The following is a 6,883-nucleotide window of genomic DNA, read 5'->3' as shown; positions in this document are numbered from 1 at the left end:
GCATCATAGGTAGATGAATGATCATCTTCCTTTATGTCGGCTCTATTATGGATTAAAAACTAAAATATTTTGTCGTAGTTTTCAGTTTTTCTTTTGTTTTCATGAATTTAATATGTTATCAGATGGGATGTTCTAATTCAAAATGTCAAAGGTAACCACTATCAAAATCACACATACAAAAAGCATTTTAACTCTGTCGTTTTATGCATATATTTCACAACTCCAATGTATAGAGGGCATAAAACTTCAGCAGATGATATAAATGAGTCAAACAAATCTTGCCTCAAATAACCATTCATATCTCGTAGTGGGATTGATAAACTGGACTAGACACTTTTTTTGAAGAGAAATAATTAGTTAATTACCCTTGCATAAAAATGCAAATTAAAGAGACATACAGTCTTAAAATCTAATTTAAATCCCAATAGTCAAACTTCAACGGACATATTTTGAGTAAATTTCGATAGCAAGATAATTTAGCAAATTTTTGAGTTAGCTAAAAAAGTTGACAATAATCTAAGTTAAAGTTAATATTTAATTTAACCATACATTTCATAGAATTTATGACTTTTATCAATTTTTTAACCACACATTTCATTGACTTTTAGCTAAACCAGAAGGGGGCTTGATAAATAAAGTTCATAAATTGAATTGATCTTGTGATTAATAATTGCAAAATAATTAAACCGTTTCAATACAACTACGAGCCCAAGGTCCAACCCAAGCCGATGTCACGACATAAACGGGTTTATGAGATAAATCTATTTTTTGTTAAAACCACATTAGCTTGCATATTTTTGTTAGCTATAAAATAAAGTACATACTTAAAGAGGGGGCGTTGGAAAAGACCTTCCAAAGAAAATAAATGACTTATCTACTCTTATTTTACTTCGCAAGAAAATAAATGAAAACTTATCCTGCGAAGTAAAATAAAACTAGATACAAAATGCTAGAACTCATATGGTCTTTAGCTAGATTTGGGCATCATGCATCTCATAAGATATCCGGTCTTTTTGTTGTTCAGTCCGAAGTTAGTGTTTCATTAAATTGCCACAAACTATTATTCCACGTTTTCGTGGGTATTTTCATATGCTTCGTCTCCATATGGACCAAAAGTCTCAACAGCATAAGTTTTATCTTCTTAATAAACTCGTAAAAGGAACTACTTGCCTAGAGGTCTCTGTGTTTGACATACTCAATATACATAGTGGATTCACCATTACATTAGTTGTATAATCATCCAGTTCCTATGTAACCCATGTTGTTTTAATTTTTTCCTTAAATTTAATGTTTTTCCTTGGACCCATTTCCTTGATCGACTTACTCAATGCACCAAAATTTCTATATTGTATTGCAGCCTTGGACTAATTTTCACTTGATAGCTCTTGAGATGGTTTAGGCTCCCTGGCTCTTCATTCATGAAAATTTGCATCAGAAACACCTGGATTAGAATATTATGTATCTCTGTCCCTGTATTTTCTGGTTTTAGAAAACATGCCCAGAATTTTCTGTACTAGTAAAAGGGTCCCTGAATATTCTGAAATCTGCGATTCTGCTCTAGCAATTCTGGTTGTTGCAAATTAGTCCCTAAATTTTCTATTTTCTGTTAATTAGTCCCTGCCAAGTTCTACCATGTCATGCAGCCTCCAGCTGAAAAACCTGGCTAAAGCTGAGCAAGGTGAGCAGCTTGAACGGGATAATTCGATCTGGGCTAGACCCATTTCCCACCCCTACATAGAGTTTCTAAACAACACATTGATCATTGGGTAATGGGTGACCTAAAATATTAATCGTCGCATTTGGAGAGGGTTTCTGGGTAACTAAATTTCGTTTCAAAAGGTTAACTTATTATGCAGAACAGTTCAATTTATAGTTACATTACCTACTTCATATCTAGTTACTGTTAGATTTTGTCTGCAGATTCCAAGGGATTAACAATACCCTAACAAATGGAGTACCACATTATCTGGGACCCTTAGATGATAATTTATGTGTCACTCTTCTCTAAAACAGAAAGAATTACAAGCTCCATCAAGGGACAACTTTTCTATGTGTGACAAACCACTTATGTTGGTACAACATCTGTCTTGAGAGCCAACTGATGTTTTTCCTATAGCAATCCCACTCGAGGCTGACATCCCACATTCAATTGAAGTTTGGGATTCGTCTTGTAAGTAAGTCTACATGACTAAATTTTTTAGCCTCAACTCTAATACTAGTAGGATATTAGGGCTATGTCCCAAAAGATTAATCGATTAGGTGCAGCATTCCAATCCTCAGAGTTGCATTATCTACAATATCTTTAACGATATGAAATTCTTGTTCGTATTTTTCCAATAGACGAGTGGGTGGGGGAAAAAATTGTATGGGCGGTGAGACTCAAATTTTTCGTGATTTTATAAGTCCAATAAATATAACTCAATTCAAATCAAATGAAAACTTGCATATGAGATGGATACTTAGGTCTAATTAAAAAAGATGTATTTGTGAGCACAAGATATGTCACTCACTCAAAACACATACTGCAATCCTGAATCCTTACTAGTCCTGGGAAGGCATGATCTTGTAAAAGAGTTGGAAAAAGTACTCATTCTCTACATATGGGCCTATGCAATTTACAAATGTTATTTCAATGGTGTCGATGTATTCAGTATAAATAGTAGACAGATCAAATTCCGTGGAAGAATAATTTTGACTAACTAGGCCTGGATCAGACATGCATACTGTGTAGTTTCTGTAATGGATTGCGTGAGCATGGTATGTTGTAGATTTCAAGTTTAATATGGTTCGATTTTTCAGGCAATCAATCACAAAAAAAGTATCTGAATAGCCACAACTCTGTGGAGGACTTTTCAATCTGAAAGGGTAGTTTCTGGTGATATCCCCACAAGAGAAGGCCTGCGGCCCTGCATTGTTAAGACTTGGGGTGTTAAGGTATTATATCCCACATCGAATGATGATGAAAATAAATATCAACTTATAAAGGATTGAACTTCTCCACTTAACAAGGTTGACCTTATTAAGATGGACCCCAAATCTTCACATGGTATCAAAGCCCAGTAAGTTCCAACGAGCTATTCGATCCGATTAAGTCTAAAAAATGAACACACGAATTTCAAGATTGATTTGCTCAAAAAGAGCCACCATCTTGTCGGGGCATGTTAAGGGAATAAATCCCACATCAAATGATGATGGAAATAAATACCAATTTATAAAGGATTGGACTTCTCCACTTAAAACAAGGTTGACTTTATTAAGATGGACCCCAAATCTTCACATGCAGTTAGTTGTTTTGGGCTCCGTAAACTTTTAAACAATATAGAAGAACTAACATGATGGAACCGGCAACTGAGTGGCTTTTTGTGCATAGTTACTGATCAGGGAATTCTGTGATTCTTAAATTGTTTGTCCAAGTTTATTAATGTATCTAGTCCATTACTCTATACAGTGGAAGCTGCAAATAAAAGTCTTGCATCAGCTAGGCATAGGGACGAACTTGTGTGTGGCATGAATGACAATATATTTCTTACTACGAACTCTCAAATCGAACCATCCTTTTAGATGAAGACGCAGATTCAGTTAAGATGATGTATTACTTTGTTTGAAGGGGAATTATTGAGGAAGTGTGAACAAAACATTTTTTGAAATTATAAAAGCATTGAGCTATGTGTCCCAATAGGTTGATCTTTAATTAAGATGAACTCAAGTCCCGTTAGATTGCACTGAAAAAAGGGGGTAAAAAATGATGAATGAAAAGGAACCCGATTATTCTTATGATATGTAGAACTTATTTAGTTAATTGTACTAATTATGCCTATCTATATAATTGATCATTTTACATTGTTGAGAGTTGGACACTTGACCAGCTTAAAAACAAAAGCTTGTTTCTCGGCACTGATTATGCTTTTATATAAGAAAAAAAGCCCCCTGTCCAGGGTTGGGGACGGGTGGGAAATAGGGGCGCCTATTTTCTGAGCAATATTAAGTGAGTGGAAATAACAAAATGTGAAGGAACACGTGCTGATTTATAGTTGTTTGACTTAATACGAGAGTTACATCCACTTACCGTTCTAGGGATATGGTATTGGCTGGGTTTACACCTGACCGGTTTACATTTAGTAGTGTTTTATCAGCTTGTTCTGAACTGGGGTGGTTGTTTCTTGGGCAGCAACTGCAGTGTTGGGTCATCAAGAATGGGTTATGTTTGTCTTAGGTGTAGTTTGGTGGACATGTGTGCAAAGTGCTCCGTGAATTCCTCAATGGATGATTGAGGAAAGTTTTTGATCGAATGCCAGAGCACAATGTCATGTCTTGGACAGCAATCAACACAGGGTATGTGCAAAATGGGAGCTTTGAGAAGGAAGCTATTGAGTTGTATTATAGGACGATGATAGAAAGTAGACTGAAGCCGAATCATTTTACGTTTGCTAGTGTTTTGAAGGCATGTGGGAATCTTTGTAATGCAGATTTGGGTGAACAGATATACAGTCATGTAGTGAAATTGGGTCTTGCATCTGTTAATCTTGTTGGCAATTCTTAGATCAGCATGTATGCTAAGATTGATAGGATGGAAGATGCACGAAAAGCTTTTGAATTTTTATTTGAGAGGAATTTGATTTCTTATAATGCACTTATTGATGGTTATGCTAGGAATTCGGATTCTAACGAAGCTTTGGAGCTTTATATTCAAATTGATGGTTCAAGAATTGGTCCTGATGTTTTTACATTTGCAAGTCTCTTGAGCAGAGCTGCAAGTGTTGGAGCAGTTGGTAAGGGAGAGCGAATACATGCTCAATTACTGAAATCCGGGTTTGAGTCTAACCAATGTGTTGCTAACGCTTTGATTTATATGTATACCAGGTGTGGTAACATAGAAGCTGCATTTCAAGTTTTCGAACAAATGGAAGATCGGAATGTGATATCATGGACTTCCATAATCACAGGCTTTTCTAAACACGGATTCGCCAAAAGGTCTTTGGAATTATTCAAGCAAATGCTTGATTTTGGCGCAAAACCGAATGAGGTCACTTATATTACTGTTTTGTCAGCTTGTAGCCATGCAGGTCTAATTGATGAAGGATAGAGATACTTCCATCTGATGTACAAAGAACATAGGATACATCCGAGGATGGAACATTATGCATGCATGGTTGATTTGTTAGGTCGCTCGGGATTTCTAGAAGAGGCCATACAATTCATCAAGTAAATGCCTTTTATCGCTGACGCTCTGGTTTGGCGCACATTGCTTAGTGCTTGTTGAGTCCATGGCAATGCAGAACTTGGCAAAGATGCAGCAGAAATGATTCTTTAGCAGGTTCCAAATGATCCAGCAGCTTATATTTTATTATCAAACTTGCATGCTTCAAGTGGTCATGGGGGAAGGTGGCAAAAATCAGAAAATTTATGAAAGAAAGAAATTTGGTTAAGGAGGCAGGGTGCAGCTGGATGGAAGCAGAAAATAAGGTACACAAGTTTTATGTAGGAGATACTAAACATCCTCAGACAAGGGATATATATGAAGAACTAGATCGGTTGTTGCTCGAAATAAAGGAGATGGGCTATCTCCCAAACACGGATTTTGTACTTCATGAAGTGGAGGTGGAACAAAAGGAACAATATTTGTTTCAACATAGTGAAAAAATAGCTTTGGCATTTGGTCTTATTAGCACACAAGTAAACCAAAGCCCATTAGGATTTTTAAAAATCTTCGAGTGTGTGGAGATTGTCTGATAGGAACTAACGAATTATTAGTTATAAGTAGCAAAACAACAAATAATTTGGTTTATATGAGGAACCAATACCTCCCAGTTTCTCTCAAAAGAGACTTGTTAAATTTTTTTCTGCTACCTCTTATTAAACAGTCCCAAAACTTGAATAGAGTTGGGCACAACGTTTACATCCATTAAAGTAGGAAATTGATAACAAACTAACAAACTTATTGAGAAAGAACAGAAAATATTCCAGCTGCCACCATAACTGCCTTGACTTGGTCACTTGGAGTCGTATCATTATCATGCAGCCATGAAATACATGTCGATTGCAACAGGGAAAGAGATAGTGTTAAGGGATTCAAACAGGTTTCACCACATCAAAGATGGGCCGTGTTTCTGTAACGATTACTGGTGAAAGCTTTTTAAATCTACTGCAATGCTCGAAAATGCAACTTTGGTTATGGTTCTACATTCGTTAGAGCAAGCTGTTGCATTTTTCGGGTGGTTTTGTACACTTCACTTTTTTAGTAATAAGTATTGCAAAAAACATGAATATTATGAAGCCTGAGAGTCTTCATTTGAATGAAGGCCTAGTGGATCATGCAGGTTCTGCTTCAAGTTTGAAATAAAAAGATTCTAAAGTGACTCAATCTTGCTTCTCACGAGTACAATTTTTTTTTTTTTTTTTGGCCCATAAAGATCCCATCAGAGTACTCTTGTAATCTTATTATAGATGCAGAATTGCCCCTTTCTTATTGGGCTCAGGAACGGGTGATTATAAGATGCTGTAGTCATTTGGTCATGCCCAATAATATGTTCCAAACATGATAGGTGCTACATTTCAAGGAATATCGAGGATTTACACAAATGGTTGATAGCTGAGCTAAGCCTTGTTTTGGTTTGTTCTTTGTTGTGTTTTTGAAACGACATTTTGGACCATAAATTATATATTGAAATGCTAAAGTTGTAAATTCTAATGGCATGCATGTTATAGTAACATGAATAAATTTTATGCTCTTTCATACGTTTATGAGAAGTGGAGAGTATATTTTGTTGTACTTAAAAGTTAATAGAAAAATTCAGGAGAGTATTTAATTGAGACTTTAATGACCTTATTCAAGTGATTGACTATTATAGATTTATATATAATGATCTAATGAGCACCATTGCTA

At 35.7% G+C, this 6,883-nt stretch overlaps 1 pseudogene; it reads left to right on the top strand.

Annotated features, from left to right (window-relative positions):
• Positions 1–4,078: 4,078 nt before the first annotated feature.
• LOC111377198 lies at positions 4,079–6,126 on the top strand (annotated as a pseudogene).
• Positions 6,127–6,883: the final 757 nt, after the last annotated feature.

Source organism: Olea europaea, unplaced genomic scaffold (assembly GCF_002742605.1).
Source record: "Olea europaea var. sylvestris unplaced genomic scaffold, O_europaea_v1 scaffold1621, whole genome shotgun sequence".
Classification (NCBI taxonomy): domain Eukaryota; kingdom Viridiplantae; phylum Streptophyta; class Magnoliopsida; order Lamiales; family Oleaceae; genus Olea; species Olea europaea.
The sequence above is the reverse complement of the archived record's forward strand: the minus strand, read 5'-3'. Positions and strand labels throughout refer to the sequence as shown.